The following is an 18,540-nucleotide window of genomic DNA, read 5'->3' on the forward strand; positions in this document are numbered from 1 at the left end:
TTTTGGCGAATTCTACTACTGTATTGATGAATACAATAGCGCGAATACACACTACTAAAAAATGGCATATTTGCAACTGGAAATTTCTGACTTATATTTTTTTTTTAATTCTTTCGACTATGTTTCCGATAACATTGGTAGCAACGTTTGGCACAAAATTTCCGGATAAAAAATTTCGACAGATTCAGTCGGAAACTAAAAGTCAAACTTTTTGGTTTGACCATTTACGACCGAAATGGACGCAAATCGGAATTAAAAAATTGGCCAATTTATTTTTTAAATGTGAGACCGAAACAGTTGTTGTTATTGCGACCGAATCAGTCGCAAAAGTCTTTTAAAACCCCATCCCCGTCCCCATTCTTTCTTCTTCTCTTTCTTCTCTTTCTTCCTCCATTGAGAACCCCCCCTTCAGCCGATGGTTGCTGAAAAAGGTATGTCACTCACTTCTCTCTTCTTCCCCAACCCTCCTGTTTATTAAACCCATCCCCCATCTTCCTCAACCACCTTCCCTCACCTCTACAATTTCTCCCTCTCCCCCTAATTGTCCCCACCCTCTTCCCTCACCCCCTTAGTTATACCCTCCCCCCTCCCCCACTGTCCCGTACCCCTTCCCCTTAATTATTTTATTGTTTTTTTAATTTTATTTTTAAATAGTTTGATATGGGTATTATTTTTAAATAGTTTGATATTGTAATGACCCAACCGGTCATTTTGACTTTTAGAACCCCGTTTTCCTAAATAAAACTCTCAGTATGTGCTTTTATTAATTTGTGACTTGCGGGGATGGTTGGTTCGGGATTTGGAAGTGTCTGGATTAAAATCGAAACACTTGGTTCATTAATTTGGTTTAAAAGCCCAAGTTTGACTTCGGTCAACATTTTGAGAAAACGACCCCGAAATCGGGATTTGACGGTTCCAATATGTTCGTATGATAATTTTAAACTTGGGCATATGTTCGAATCGGGTTTTGGACAACCCGAGAGTATTTCAGAGCTTAATAGTGAAGATCAACTATTTGAAGGTTTAATGTTCTTTAAATTTGGTTTGGAGTAGGTTTTGGAGTAATTGAAATCCGATTGGAATTTCGAGCCTGAGAATAGCTCCGTATGGTGATTTAAGATTTGCACACAAAATTTGGTGTCATTCCTTGTAGTATAAGTATATTTTGATACGTTCGGAGTAAGTTTGAAGAATTTAAAAATTCTAAGTTGAATCAATTTGGCTTGAGGCATGATTTTTAGTTTTGATGTTGTTTCGGGAGTTTCGAGAGTTCGAGAAAGTTTGTTTTATGATTTCAAACTTGATAGTATATTCGGGCGGGTCCCCGAGTGTCAATCGGATGAGACTCGGACCAAGTTGGAAATTGGGAGCCAAAGCTGAAGCTCCCAGTTGCTGTCAGAATTGCACTTGCGCTTGGCCAGTCGCAGGTGCGAGCTCGTAGGTGTGAGAGACGAGTCGCAGAAGCGAGCAGGCCAAGGCTGCCCAGGACCGCAGAAGCGAACAATTTTTCGCACCTGCGAAGGCGCAAGTGCGAGGGCAATGGGCGCAAAAGCGGCTTGAGCTGCAGGAGCGGCAGATTTGGCACAGAAGCGACGCCGCAAATTCGGCCCAGGCACCGCAGATGCGAAAATGCTATCTGGGCGGAACGTTAAAATGGGCGAGGCTCAGCATTTTTGCCCATTTCTCTCCATTCTTGGGTAGATTTCAACTAGCAACTTGAAGGTAAGTTAATTCTACAAACTTTGAGTTAAATACATAGATTATGGGTAGATTATAACCTGTAAATTTGTGAAAATCAAGGGTTAGAGGAAAAACCTAGATTTGTATAAAAATGAGATTTTAACCACGAAAATAATTATGGAATTGGATGAAAATTGTATATTTGAGTTCTTGAGATTATGGGTAACAATTTCCTCCGAAATTGTTTGGAATCCGGGCATGTGGGCCCGAGTTGAATTTTAGGAATTTACCATTTTGGATAAGGTAATTTATTTAACTAGTCTAATTTCGAATTATTGAGCATGTATTAATTATTTTATATAACTTTTGGATAGTTTCGAATTTTTTTGGCACCGAATTGAGATTTTACGCGATATTATGATCGGGAAGTAGGCTTTGAGACAAGGTAAGTCTCTTCCCTAACCTTGTAAGAAGAAATTTACCCCATAGGTGATTCTCATTAATAATTGTTACTAATTATAGGGGCTACGTACGCACGAGGTGATGAGAGTCCGTGCGTAGCTAATAATTATGCTATGTACGAGTAGTTTAGGACTCAAATCATGAATTACTTGTGATAATTGCATCTTTTATTTGATTAAATTACTAGAATTATATTGTAAATTGTTAGAGGAAATAGTAAAAGATCGAAACTTCATATACTCGAATTTTGTGTAAATTATTGAATTGTTAATAGAGATTGAACATCCTACTTGTTAATATTATAATAACTTCTCATTCCGGAGGTTCGTAAGAAAATGTTCTCCTTTCTTATGGAGCGGGCCGAACGCCTCGGCAGTATAGATGCATCTATGGATCGTGTCGTATGTCCCTCGGCAGTATACAAGATTAATACGACGTCAATAGAAATCATGCCTAATAATAATAATAATTACACGATACCTTAATATTTTAATTGTTGCTTGTGAAGTTAATTGATAAATTGGAAATTGTTAAAATGTAAGGAATTAATTATTTCTGCTTGTTAAGAAAATTATTGTTGTTCATCTAAAAATCATGTTTAATTCAATGTATTCTATTGTAATATTATTGACCCATAGTGAATGTCAAAGTCAACCTCTCGTCACTACTTCTTTGAGATTAGGTTTGATACTTACTGGGTACACGTTGTTTACGTACTCATGCTACGCTTGCTGCACTTTTTGTGCAGGACCCGAGACAGGTACTATCGGAGGACCTATCAGAGTGCACCCACGTTATCCAGAGGCTTAGTGGTGAGCTGCCTTTCTGAGCTATTCCGCAGCAACTAGTGCCTCTTCTTATATTTGTATTCTGTCTATTTTATTTCAGACAATATTTAGAATTTTGTATAATCTACTAGATGCGCATACACTTGTGACACCAGATCTTGGTACACACTAGTAGAATATGTGGATGTAATTATTTTACTTGGGATTTAATTTATCTTATTTTCTCATATCTTTTTTAATTTTTGGAATTTTGAAGAGTTTGATTACTCGGATAATTATTTTTCAGAAATAAATATATGTTTAAATCATTAGTTGGCTTGCCTAGCTAGGATGTTTGGCGCCATCACGACCTATAGGTGAGTTTGGGTCGTGACAGATATCTTGCCTCTAGGTTTTATATACTTTTTAGTTCCTTAATTGTATTAAATTTAAAACTATTTTAGAATTTTCATAGATGTTTATTTATAATTGCCATAGATTTATTTTTAGAATTGCCAAAGATATAATAATATTTAAGCTTGAAACTAAATTCACTTTTGAAATTGAGGTTAGTACCTATATGTGGTTTTAACAATTCCGAAGTTTATGTATATGTGGAATTGTTAACTTTAGAGAAGAATGATTTGGAATTGTATTAAGTAGTTATAATTTAAAGCCTTAGTTTTAAGTTTAAGAAGTTAAGCTTATTATCGCTTCCTAATTTATTAAATGGACTAATATTAAATTTAAAACTTAATAATTTCTACATTAAAAGGAATTTGTAGATTTGACAAATTATTGGCCATGTGTAGACTTTATGAACATATAAGAAGCTATTTAAATTTAATTTATATTTTAAGAGATTTATAAAACATAGAATATGGATAAATGTAAGATTTCGAGTGTTAGTGAATTTTAATTTAAAAGAATATAATACTTTAAAAAAAATGAACCTTCGAATTTGTGTAACGTATTAATTATTTCAATGAAACAAGCGAGGATGAAGAATTATATGATGAAAATGAAACAAGTGATGAAGAATCATATGATGAAGAAAATAAAAATGAAACAAGTGATGAGGATTAAGCTATTTGTGTGTTTTATGACATATTTTGTATTTATAAGTTATGGTGTGCTTCATTGTAATATGTAATAAATTACTTTATATTATTAATGACATCTTTATTTTTTATGTTTATATTATTATATTTATTATGTATACTTTATGTTTATATTTGTTATGTTAAATATTTTTACATGTAAATATTTTATATTCATTACACAGATGGTTTATCGCGATACAGAAATAAAACAATCTAAGAAGAAAAAACACACTTTACCTACTAGAAGTGAGCTTCCTCCACCCATACCAAATATGAGCCCTCCTCCTATGCCTCACTGTCCTTCCTTGGTAGCTTCACAGTCATCTGACTTTTTCAAAGTCCCTCCCCCGTCTATCTCACTTCAGTATTACTCCATGCCTTCTTATGGTGGCTCAGCTTCGACCACCATTAATTTTATACCCACGCCTCATTTCCCAGCTTTTTCCCCGTGTGATCCTGCTAGTCAGTTTGGTGGCTCACCAACGATTGCATCCCCGAGTCATCATAGTAGCCAGTATGGTGGTTCATCTTTTGTGCCTCACGCATCGCCCACTCAATTATCATCTCCATCATCATCCACTTCAAGTATATCTAACTTGGATATTGGAGGCTCTCACACAGCTGCATCCCCATCTACCAGTACTTCCACAGTTGTTGGTACCATAAGACAGAGTACTGGAGGGATTGTACAGTACAATCATCTTCATCGGCTGATTATCGTTCCCCATGGCGACGGGTAAGTTTTCCTTCAATTTCCTTTTAAAATATTTTAATAAAATTTTACATATAATGAATGTTTATTTTATATTGTTAAATTTAATGCAGATTTTTGCCATCCTATCAGGCCACGCATATGGTGAGGGAATCTATGAAGCCATTTTTTCATGAGCCATGGAATTCCTGGAGACAAATACCGTACCATATCAGAATGAATATGTTGCAACAGTTTAAGGTAAGAATAAATTAATTTTTATTAATACTTATCAGCATTCGTCTAATATTATTTATTTAATTTTACAAGTTAGGTGCGTACGACAGCCTGCACTTGAAAATCTGGTGAATGAGAACTTCGAGAAGAGAGCACAGAAGCGGATAACAGATTCACATTATGTTACTAGGATAGGTGGCACCAGGCCTATTGGATATGTAAAGATGTCTGGAATCATCTCTTGGCAAAGTGGAACACCCCTGAGTAGAAGAAGAAGAGTGAACAAGAAAAGTTAAACAAAGCTTCTACTAAGGGTTGGGTATTGCATACTGGAGGCCAAGTTCTATTAGTTTTGTAACCCATCGTTTGAGATTGGTAATTTCATTATAAAACACACACACACACACACACACACACACACACACACACACACACACACACACACACACACACACACACACACATATATATATATATATATATATATATATATATATATATATATATATATATATATATATATATATATATATATATATAATATGGGGGAGATGTGACTTATGTTGAGGTCTTTGCGGATACCCACAAGAAGAAGAAGGACGGCACAAGAGAAGGATGGGTCGAACCGCGTGCTTCAGAGATATTTATATGATCCCAACTCCAACACTATATTATCTCTCCCTCTTGGTTTATTTTATTTATATAACGTATATTATTTTTATTTCACGACAAGTATCATATTGAACTTGATGCATGGTGACAAACTCAGCCTGAAGGAACTCAGCCAACTCCGGAGGATATGACTACAATTTGGACATAGGCGGCTGGTGGTGTGAATAAAGGTATAAATATTATATAATTATCTATTTTGGTATTAGTTTGAAAGTTGAGTGTTTGTATTCTTACTCCTTTTACTTTCTTTCCTTTATTTCTCTTGAAAATAAATAAAGGTCGAGTCTATGGGATTGGAGTACAACCATCCTCCATTCGTCCACCAGCAACATTATTCACTGGTGCATCAGTTTCCCAAGAAGACATAGAAGCTATGTGTCAAAAAGTGGATCAAATGTCGCAAGAATTTCAAGAAACTCAGGCTTTGAACCAAAAATTATTAAAAAATAAAAGCAAGAAAGGCAATCAAGATGCAATGGAGTTTGTGTCTGAGTCTGAGGAGGAAACTGAGTGTGACTAGGATTAGCTATTTGAATGTTTTAGAGTTGAAGTTGGAGACATTTTTAATTTATGTTGGTTGAATTGTTTTAAATATTACTGTTCATTTTGTAGTAAATATTGGATTTGGATTGTTATATTAGGTGTTTGGTTGGTTGTTAGGTGTTTGGTTGGCTGTTTTAATTGGCAGGTGGTGTAATTAAAAATACAACTGTCACGCCCCGACCTTGGGGAGCGCGACCGGCGCTCAACCAAGATACCCTGATCAAGCAAGCATGTACAATACCTTCTACCCAACTCATCCATGAATAAAGAGAAGATATATATTAATCATTGAGAGGATTTCATGAACAATTCCAATTGCATCACCAACAGTTAGTTCATTCACAATTCCCAAAATATATATACAAAATTATATTTTGAAATGGGAGATGTGATACAAATACAATATATCGAGTTCACTCTTCCAACACCACAATACAACCCACACTATATATATATATATATATATATATATATATATATATATATATATATATATATATATATATATATATTCAACAATTAATCATTGAGAGGATTTCATGAACAATTCCAATTGCATCACCAACAGTTAGTTCATTCACAATTCCCAAAATATATATACAAAATTATATTTTGAAATGGGAGATGTGATACAAATACAATATATCGAGTTCACTCTTCCAACACCACAATACAACCCACACTATGTCTACGGAGCCTCTAAGTATAACCGAAGAGTAATATGCAAGTGCCGGCGACAAGGCCCCGGCTATACCTTAAAACACAAGGTACAACATCAAGAGACATCAGGCCCGGAACAAAGTAGGGCTCATAAAGACCACTTTGAAGATGCAAAGCCCTCGACACGAGGACCAAAGTTGGGAACATTAATATGCATGTGTGGCAAGACAAGGCGGGCATTTACTTTACTATTACACACGTGGCGAGACAAGGTGAGCTATGTTAGAGATTAATTTGTGATGATTTGTGATGGCCTGGGGGCATTCTTGTTGTTGATATTTGTGCAGTGGTACACTTATCTGTGTGAGCTTTATTTTGTGAAAGTTGTGAGAAAATATTCTACGTGTTCTCCGTTCTTTTCCTTATGCCCACTAGCTGGTATGAACTATGTTAGGACACTTGCACAAGCATACACGTAGTTAAGCACTCTTATTAGATAAGAGGTTTTCTTGATATTGTTGAGTATAGATGTACACCCTTGCTTACTTTCCTTCTATGTGAGAATGGCTCTATTTGGCACGCGAGTCGTCAGTGCGGTTATGAGGTGTAATGAGGGCACATGATGCCAAGTGTTAGGGTTCAGGTATTGAGGCCCGTGAGTTGTGATCTTTTCGAGGTTCAGTACCTCGTAGAGTTTATTGACAAAAACCCGGTTTGAAAGCTGTCGTATTGTTGAGTTGCTACTTTTCCTTTCTTTATCTATGATTATTGGACTTAGGTTGTGTTTCCGTTCATTCTTCTATGTCATTATTATGGTGTTCCGCTGATAGTTGTTGTTTTCCTTCCTTATTGCAATTACTGTATTAATTGCCACTTCGCGTAGTCTTTATGTAGATATCATACTATGTTGTTTCTATACTTATACTTATTCAGGTTATTTAGTCCAGTAGGTGTCTTGACTGTACCTCATCACTACTCCATTGAGGTTAATCTTGATACTTGCTGGGTACCGCCGTGGTGTACCCATACTAAACTTCTGCACATTTTTGTGCAGATCCAGGCATTTTCGAAGTCAGTTGATCATTAGCTAGCTGTGCGGATTGTTGCTGTGGAGACTCAAGGTAAACCTGTTACTGCGTTTGCAGGCTTCGGAGTCACCTTTTGATTTGTATTCACACTGTTTACTTTATTTCAAACTGTTGTATTTAGAAAATTGTAACAAACTTTGTAGAGTTTATGACTTGTACTATCGGTTTTGGGAATTATAAATTTTATAGAAATTTCTATTTCAAAAGTTTTTAGATATTATTTATTATTGTTGTTGTTTAGTAAATGTTAGGCTTACCTAGTCCCAAAGATTAGGTGACACCACGATACCCAACGGAGGGGAAATTGGGTCGTGACATTCTATTATTAATATTATGTAGGTATAAGGGTAGCATTTCATTGTTGTTATGTGTGTTGGGATATTTTCTAGGCAGAGTGATAAGGGAGGATATTAAATGGAGCGATAAGGGCGGTTATTATAGGAGCGATAAGGGCGGCTATGAGAGAGATAAAGGTGGCTATTGATATTGTCAGGGCGGAGGGATAAGGGTGGATATTATTATGGAGTGATACGGGTGGCTATAGGAGAGATAAGGGTGGCTATAAGAGAGATAAGGGTTGCTATTGTCAGGGATGATACATGATGATGTGGGATTATTGTGTTGGTGATTTTCATATGATGTTGTGATTTTTTTGGTGTTTATTTTTATCTCTTGTGCAACTTGTCTTGTTGCTTCGGTAAACTTGATAATAGTTTGATTCATGTTGAAATTGTGAGCCTGTGGCTTTTATCGGGCGGTTTATATTATTGACACGTGAGTTGTCCGTGCGGTTATGAAATAAATGTGGGCACGAGATGCAGGGACAAATATGATAATTTTATTACTGTCACGTGAGTTGTCCGTGCGGTTGTGAAAGAAATACGGGCACGAGGTGCCGGAGAAAGTATGATAATTTTATTATTGGCACGTGAGTTATCCGTGCAGTTATGACAGAATTATGGGCACGAGGTGCCGTGGAATTATGAAAGTGGGCTAAAACCCGTAATTTTTATAATTGTGAAATGAGGTGTCACATGGTGACTTTTACCTGAAAGGAATTATATTCGAAAGATATTTATTTGAAAGAATTATATTCGTAAGATATTTATTTGAAAAAATTATATTCGAGATATATTTAATTGAAAGGATTATATTCTAAAGATTTTTATATGAAAAATTTATGGATAAAGCATGTATATTTTGAAGGACTTGATTAAATGGTTGTACTTCTGTTCATTATTCGTTTGAGCAATATTTATGGTGTTCTTACGGTCTTGTTGTTTATATCACTAGTTGATTATTGTTGCTATCACTGCTATTTGTCTTTCTATTAATTTTGTGTGCTATATTGCACATGTTATTTGACTAGTGAGTGTCTTGACTGTACCTTGTCACTACTCCACCGAGGTTAGTCTTGATACTTACTGGATACCGACTGTGGTGTACTTATACTATACTTTTGCACATTTTTATGCAGAGTCAGGTATTGGAGATATCGCATTCGGATAGAGGTTAGAGTATGATCGCAAGGATTTAAGGTAAAGTTACTTGGTCGTCGCAGTCCCGTGGAGTCTTTCCATATTATTGTACTGTCAACTCTTATTCGAACAGTATTGTATATTCGATCCTTGAGATCATTACACGTATTCAGTTAGAGTTCGTGACTCAGTATTACCAGTCTTGGGAGGTTGTTATATTTGTTTCTGCTTTTGGTTTTGACACTTGTATTAAATTATATGATTAAAAAAAATGACTCGAAATGTAACTGTAATCGGTTTACCTAGTCTTAGAGACTAAGTGCCATCACGATTCCTGAGGTGGGATTTTGGGTCGTGACAAGTTGGTATGAGAGCTCTAGGTTCATAGGTTCTACAAGTCACGAACGACTCTAGTAGAGTCTTGCGGATCGGTACGGAGACGTCTGTACTTATCTTCGAGAGGCTACATAACTGTTAGGAAATTTCCACTTCTTTCATTCCTGTCGTGCGGAATTTGTTGATTTTGAAATTTAAGCCTTTGTATCTCTATTCTCTCATAGATGGTGAGGACACGTACTACCGGTTCAGTTGAGCAAACACCCGCGCATACTGCTTGGGACGCAAGAGGCCGGGGTTGAGGTAGAAGCCGAGAAAGGGCACGTGTCACAGTTGGAACACTGGTCAGATGGGAAGTTGAGGAGCCGACAATAGCTCAAGTTGGGGGATAGACACCAGAGACACCTGTTGTTACCCCCGGACTTCAGGAGACTTTAGCACAATTCCTGAACATGTTTGGTACATTGACTCATGCAGGATTAGGGGTGGCATGTGGGTCGGTCCGGTCCCTAAACGGGCCAAGTGGGCCGGTCTCGTGGGCCGTGGTCCCGGGCCGGTCCCGATCCCTAAATAAACGGTCTTAGCGGTCCCGGGCTAAACAGTCTTTTTGTAGGAATCGGCTCGGGACCGGGCCCACAAACTCATGATCCCGGGCTAAACGGGCCGGGCTCACGGGCTAAGTGGGCCCAATGGCTAAATAGTGATTTTAAAATAAATTAAATAGAAATTAGAGACAAAGAGATGTTAAAAAAATATCTAAGGCAATGTCTTGAAAATTTATTATAGAATTGTAACCTAAATTTTTTAATTCAAATTTAAAGACAAAAATATTGTAAAAAAGATATTCAAAGCAATGCCTTGTAATTTTATTATAGCATTAAAAAAATATGGCAATATCTTTCTTAGTCTTCCTCCCCCCTATGGAATGAGCACAACAAGGTGCTAATACCACCATTAAGAAGAAAAAGAAACTAATCAAGATGTGTCAAAATACAAGTTACATAATACATACTAATTTTTATTCATACAAGTTACATAGTATTTGTTACAAACTTCATAAATCCTTCAAGGTTTGGAGGAAGTTTTGTTGATGGTGGTAGAAAAGTAGCTTGGTCATCGCCGCTTCCATTGTCGGGCGAAGCAGCTTCCTCAGCAAGTTCAGCTAGCATTTCTTCGTAAGCTTCGTCTTCCCTCTGGTTGTGATTCAGCAAGTCCAAAATTTCTTCTTTCCGAACGGATCCAATCCCTGAAAAGTACTGATTTTTCCAAGCTCTCCCTCATAGACGCTCTATAATCACCGAGTTGAAGTCTTGCTTGACTGAAAGTGCTCTCCGATACCACTGTTGAAGCTTGAATAGTTAAAATGTCTCGGGCCATCCTTGAAAGAATCGGAAAGTATTTTTCTTTGTCCTTCCACCATTGCAAAATATTAAAGGAGCCATCGGAATTCACTTCCACAGTCGTTGCCACTTCTACCAATATCAGTTATAATAGCAACACGACAATTTATATGAGTAAATAAATAGCGCAAATATTATTCATATTCATGATTATATTTATAAATATTGCTCTTTACGGTTGTGCGAGGAAAACCTTTATATGTAGGATTTAAAAACTTTCTAATATAATGCACAAATGAAGGGTCAGAAGGAAAACTATAGGGTAAGCACATAACAGTTACTATTTTTGCCAATTCTTCCCGATCCTTTTTTGGATCATAATATAAAATACCACCGGTAATAGTGTTAATTTTCGGTTGAAATTGATTTGAATCGGTACTAGGGTCAGCCTGACTAGGACTAGGTACACTTTTTTCCTCGGCCAAAGTTTTCAGACGCTCATATCTAACTCTATCTTTAGGGTTTTTTTATGTGTCTAGTCAAAGTTCCCCCCCCCCCCACCCCCACCCCCGCAATCTAAAATATTTAAAATCTAACTTCGTACCACAAGTTTTACACTTAGTCTTATTATGTGGAACTAGTTGAGTAAAAATAGCCAAACAGGAGATATTTCCTGTTGATTGGTAGGTTGTCTAGAAAAGGTAGGGGCAATAACATGAGTATCAGATTGGTCATTATTTGGATTAGCAGCGTTTATCACTAGTTGGGTTAACATCAGGAGCAAGACTAGTGGGTGTATCATCATCCGGTTGAGTTTCATCAAGATCAATTTTTTCATCATCATTTTCATCAATAGTATTATAATTATTAGAATAGAGAGCATTCATTAATTCATGGTCTAATTGTTCACCGGGTGCAATATTATGGCAAAATTGACTCTCGGTAAATTATAATAAACTATTATCAGTTTCAAGAATAGTCGGTGTAGGACGGATATGGGGTTTGGTTCGGGGAGCCGGGGGCAGGGGAGAAGGAACAACAATACCACTAGATTCGTTAGTCTTGGATTTTCCCTTATTCTTATTTTTACCAAAAATATTTTTTAAGGAAGACATCTTTATTAACCAACTAATAGCAAATAAATAAAACAGACAAAACTATAATATTAAGATTTAAGAGTTGGAACGAGTTTACCGAATTGACGAACAACTTGTTGATAATTGATTATCGTTGAAGACTTGAAGACTTTAATTCACCAACATCACAATTCTTTCACAAATTGGAACAACCTCAATATTTTTTACTATTCTTTGGAATAAAGTAAGCAATAATAGCAAGTATAGAAGAAAATTAAAGAAAGATTGTGATAGATAGATATTGATTTTGTAAGAAACATGAAAGAATGAGGTGGTATTTATAGTTGAAAATAGGAAAAAAATATAATTATAAAAATTTTGGGGTTAAAACAAAGTTGGGGGGGGAGGGGGGTTAAATGACTATTTTCTAAATAGCCAACGACTATATTTTAAAGCCCAACAACTCTTTTTTAAAATAGCCAAACGACTATTTTTTTTAACAAAATTATCGTTGGGACCGTTTGGCCCGCCAAGGGACCGGCGGGCCAAACAGTCCCGGTACTAACGGTTCCTACTCATGAACCGGCCCAATCCCATCTCTAGCGGTCCTACCTGTCCCAACCCACTTAGCCCGCGGTCCCGGGCCGGTCCCGGTCCCGGACCAGCCCACTTGCCACCCTTTGGCGGGATTGATCTTTATTTCACCAAATATCTCACAGACTGGGGGAGGAGTCCAGACTCCAACTGCTTGTACTCCAGAGCAACAGGTTCACATTGGTCAGGTTCCGGGTATAGTACCGGTACAACATGTTATTCCGGTTCAGCCTGAGTTTAGGCCAGAGGCATCAGAAGAGGAACAAAAGAGACTTGAGAGATTTAAGAGGTATGGTCCACCTACCTTCAGTGGCACATCTACTGAGGATGCCCAGGGATTTCTAGAAAAGTGTCACTGAATTCTCCGCACCATGGGTATTGTGGAAATAAGCGGAGTTACCTTTACTACATTTCATCTGTTAGGAGCAGCGTATTATTGGTGGCAAGCTTATGAAGAGGGTAGACCATTCAATGCAACATCACCAACTTGGGCTCAATTTTCGGAGATATTTTTAAAAGAGTTTGTTCCCCAGACTTTTCAAGATGCGTGGCGCAGAGAGCTTGAATAGTTGTGTCAGGGCACCATGACAGTGTTAGAATATGCTATCAGGTTCAGTGAGTTAGCCCGCCATGCACCTATCTTGTTTCCTACAGTTATAGAGCGAGTCCGCAGATTCATTAAAGGGCTCGATTATGATTTTAAAATATGTATGGCTCGAGAATCGAAGACTGACATTCCATTTTAGCAAGTAGTAGAGATTGCCAGGATGTTAGAACGTGTTCGAAGTGAGGAAAAGGAGTCTAAGGAGGTTAAAAGGTCTCGGAACTTTGGAGGGTTCAGTGGATTCTACTCTGCAGCTATGACTCATCATGGTGGAGGCTCGGTCAGCCCAGTCCGAAATTCAGAGTACTCGTAGTGCTCCAATTATTACTTTTAGTGCACCACCGGCACGAGGTCCTTACAGTGGTTATTCCAGTTATCCGACACAGACTTAGTACGAGCAGCCACGACGTCATAGGGGTTGTTATGAGTGTGGTGATACTAGGCGCATCATGAGAGATTGTCCCAGATTTGGGAGAGGTGAATTTCATCAGAACACTCAAACTACAGGCTCTATTCCAGTTACTACCCCCACATACACAACCAGTTAGGGGTGGAGGACAGTCGGGTATAGGGCGCCCTAGAGGGGGAGACCCAGTCTGTTGATATAATTGCCATGGTATGGCCGAGGCCGCTACACCAGATGGTGTCATTACAGGTACGATCCCGATTTGTTATAAAAGAATATTGTCCTTAGTTAGATTCAGTTTTGAGTATCGAGGCGTGTCCTCCTATTATGCTCCACTTAGGGGTGAGCTTCGTAATTCTGTAACCTACTTATTTATTTACTCCTGTTGGGAGATTTTATTGTGATGGCCATGTTTATCATTTTGTTTGGTACATTATTGAGGGCTATGAGTCCAAAAGTGACTTTCTATTACTCACTACAGTGGGTTTTGATGTAATTTTGGGATAACTGATTACAATTTTATGAATTATATGCCCTACCGGTATGGGGGTTCATTATGTGTTGTGAAATTTTTTCACGGAATTTATTAAAAAGAAGAAAGAAAAGAAATGAAAATTTTCAGTTGGCACAATGTGCAAAGTACTTGTGATTCCCATGCCTTAATGTGATTTGATATGTTTAACCCGGGCTACGTGCCGCGGTGAAAGTTATATCAGGATGAGATCCTTATGGTTAAATTCATGTGTTTTAAATTCTCTATTTTGTTAAATTTAATTTGTACTATAGTACTAATAGGGAGTCATGCCTGTTAGGCTTATTTGATAATTCTTTTATGTGTTTCTGTGAATATTTAGCCATATTCGAGCTGTAATTATTGAGTTTTAGCCTACGATGTGAGTGCCCATGTGGCGTTAAATGTGAATCGTTAATTAAGGTAAATAATTATGAGGTATTCATGCCTCGCGTGTTGCTGTCAGTGTTGTGAAAATTTGAAATGAGGTTTTGGATAATGTGATGTTAATTGACGATGCTGAATTAATTATGAACAACTATTATGAATAGAGATGTGGTTATGGGCATACATATGATGTATGCGTAGGCACGAGTTGCTACAGTCGGTTGAGACTAATACCGTGTGTTGTTGTGAAAATCAGGCCTTTTGAAAATGTTTGGGGTGTAAAACATTAGTTTTAAAGTTTATAAATGTGGATAAAAGAAATAATCTCAACTGAGATGGTGTTGTTGGACCAGGTTAAAATTTTGGTGACGTGGAATCACCACGAGTAGGTGTGTAATAATACACTCAGTAATTTAATGTCCTCAGAATAATTTTTGGCATGTTCGAGGACGAACGTAAATTTTAAGAGGGAAAAAATGTAACAACCCGATTTGTTGTTTTAAGAATTAACATTCCATTCAGCGATTTAAGGTCCCTAGCAACTCATAATATGTATTATAACCTGCGTGTGTGGTCGAGTTTGATTTTCGGAATATTCATAATTAAATTGAAAGAACAATTCTTATGTTTGAAGCTTAAATGAAAAGAGTTGATCGGAGTTTGACTTTTGAGCAAACGACTCCGGAATAGAATTTTGATGATGTCAATAGTTTCGTATGGTTATTTCGGACTTAGGCGTATGTCCGAATTTGGATTTGGAAGTCCGTAGGACAATTTGGCAAAAAGTTAGAAAATAAAGTTCTTGATACATTCATAAATTCAACCGTAATTCGATTGGTTGATAACGAGGTCGGATTTCAATTCCGGAAATTTAAATAGCTCCATTATGTCATTTATGACTTGTGTGACAAATTTGAAGTCATTTCGGATTAATTTAATATGTTTTGGCGCAAATTATAGAAGTTGGGAGATTTGAAAACTCATAATTTGATTCGAGGCGCGAATTATAATTTCAGCATTGTTTGACGTAGTTTGAGGCATCGACTAAGTTCATATTGTAGTTTAATACGTGTTGGTATATTTGGTTAAGGTCCCGAGTGGCTCGGATGAGTTTCGGACGGGATTCGGATCGTTTGGCAACTTGTTGAAACTGCTGAATTTCTGTTGTTTCTGTACAGCAACTGATGCAACCGCTCCTGCGAGAATTTGATCGCAGAAGCGACCTTGAAAAAGCGAGAAAACCATCACAGAAAGTGACTGGAAAGGGAGCTAGGAAGAAGCTGGCTTTAACTCGCAGAAGCGGATATTTCTGCGCACCTGCGACATCGTATATGCGATCACTAAAATGCAGAAGTGGAAGCTGGCAGCTTGGTAGTTTCTCGTAGAAGCGAAATTCCTTTCGCACCTACGACGTCGCAGGTGTGTCAACAGTGCTCACAGAAGCGTAGGTAGTGCAGAAGCATGATTTTACTCGCAGGCGCGACAAATCTGCCCGCAGGTGCGAAACTGGACAGAAACTTAAGGACCAAAAATGGTCATTTTGCCATTTTCGATTGAGAGTTTGGAGCTCGATTTTTGGGCGATTTTGGAGGAGTTCTTCATGACTTAGATTTGGGTAAATGTCCTATATCTAAAAGTGATTATATTTCATAAATCCATGGTTATATTCATCATTTATTTCGGATTTAAATGGAAGAAATCAAGATTTTTGCAAAACTTTTTAAGAACGAAAATTTAAGATTGGGAGGTCGAGTTGTTATTGGAATTTGATAAAATTGGTATGGTTGGACTCGTATAGGAATGATTATTCGGATTTCATAAAAATTATTTCGGGTTCCGAGAGGCAGGCCCCACATTGACTTTTTAATGTAATTTTTTAAGTCGACAGTGTTTTATCTAGAATTGTTTCTAATGAATTGTAATGAAGTTATACAATTAATTTGGATAGATTTGAGCTGTCCGGAGGTCAATTCAAGTAAGAAGGCAATTTTGGTTATCGGCCTAACTTAAAAAAAAAAAGGTAAGTATCTTGCCTAACTTTGTGTGGGAGAATTTTCTCTTAGGCATTGAGTCTTATGTGGAAATTGTGTGATTGAAAACCATGTACGCCAGGTGACGAGTACGTACTTGGTTTATATGTGCAAATTACATCGGTTAAAATTCGTATACACCCTTATGTGTTAAATTGGAAAATTGTTGGAACTTAGTAAATCCTTGATTTGTCATGCCTCATTCCTTGTTTGTCGAGTTTGTATTTTATATGATAATTTCGGATGATTGCCTCTTCGATTTTTATGTGAATTCTGTGTGTTTTTTGATTTGATATTTCTTGGAATTAATCACATTATGGATTTTTTTAACGACCCGACGTCGTTTTGAGAGTATTAGCCCTGAACCCCTAATTACTGCTCCTTCTATTTCATTTTGTGGTTACGTAACTTGCCGGGAGGATTTGTTTTTGGTTTCAGAGTGAAATGGGACACATAGTCCCTGAAATGGAAGTTTAAGTCGTAGGAATCGACCGTAGTTTGAATTGTGTGAAGACGACTCCAGAATAGATATTTGACAGTTCCAATAGCTCTGTAGGGTGATTTTGGTCTTCAGAGCATGTTCGGATGTTGCATTGAAGGCCCGTAAGGCATTTTAGCGTGAATTGGCGAAAGTTGGAAAATTTGATGATTTTTGAAAAGTTTGACGGGGAGTAGACTTTTTATATCGGGGTTGGATTCCGATTCCGGAAGTTGGAATAGGTCTGTAATGTCAATTACAGACCTATAGGAATGATTGTTCGGATTTCATAAAAATTATTTCGGGTTCCGAGAGGCAGGCCCCACATTGACTTTTTAATGTAATTTTTTAAGTCGACAGTGTTTTATCTAGAATTGTTTCTAATGAATTGTAATGAAGTTATACAATTAATTTGGATAGATTTGAGCTGTCCGGAGGTCAATTCAAGTAAGAAGGCAATTTTGGTTATCGGCCTAACTTCAAAAAAAAAAGGTAAGTATCTTGCCTAACTTTGTGTGGGAGAATTTTCTCTTAGGCATTGAGTCTTATGTGGAAATTGTGTGATTGAAAACCATGTACGCCAGGTGACGAGTACGTACTTGGTTTATATGTGCAAATTACATCGGTTGAAATTCGTATACACCCTTATGTATTAAATTGGAAAATTGTTGGAACTTAGTAAATCCTTGATTTGTCATGCCTCATTCCTTGTTTGTCGAGTTTGTATTTTATATGATAATTTCGGATGATTGCCTCTTCGATTTTTATGTGAATTCTGTGTGTTTTTTGATTTGATATTTCTTGGAATTAATCACATTATGGATTTTTTTAACGACCCGACGTCGTTTTGAGAGTATTAGCCCTGAACCCCTAATTACTGCTCCTTCTATTTCATTTTGTGGTTACGTAACTTGCCGGGAGGATTTGTTTTTGGTTTCAGAGTGAAATGGGACACATAGTCCCTGAAATGGAAGTTTAAGTCGTAGGAATCGACCGTAGTTTGAATTATGTGAAGACGACTCCAGAATAGATATTTGACGGTTCCAATAGCTCTGTAGGGTGATTTTGGTCTTCAGAGCATGTTCGGATGTTGCATTGAAGGCCCGTAAGGCATTTTAGCGTGAATTGGCGAACGTTGGAAAATTTGATGATTTTTGAAAAGTTTGACGGGGAGTAGACTTTTTATATCGGGGTTGGATTCCGATTTCGGAAGTTGGAATAGGTCTGTAATGTCAATTATGACTTGTGTGAAAAATTTTAGGTCAATCGAACTTGATTTGATAGGTTTCGGCGTCAGATGTAGAAGTTTGAAGTTTTAAAGTTCATTAGGCTTGAATCAATGTGCAATTCGTGTTTTTAGCGTTGTTTGATATGATCTAAAGGCTTGTCTAAGTCCG

The sequence above is a fragment of the Nicotiana tabacum genome, chromosome 19 (assembly GCF_000715075.1).
Source record: "Nicotiana tabacum cultivar K326 chromosome 19, ASM71507v2, whole genome shotgun sequence".
Lineage (NCBI taxonomy): Eukaryota > Viridiplantae > Streptophyta > Magnoliopsida > Solanales > Solanaceae > Nicotiana > Nicotiana tabacum.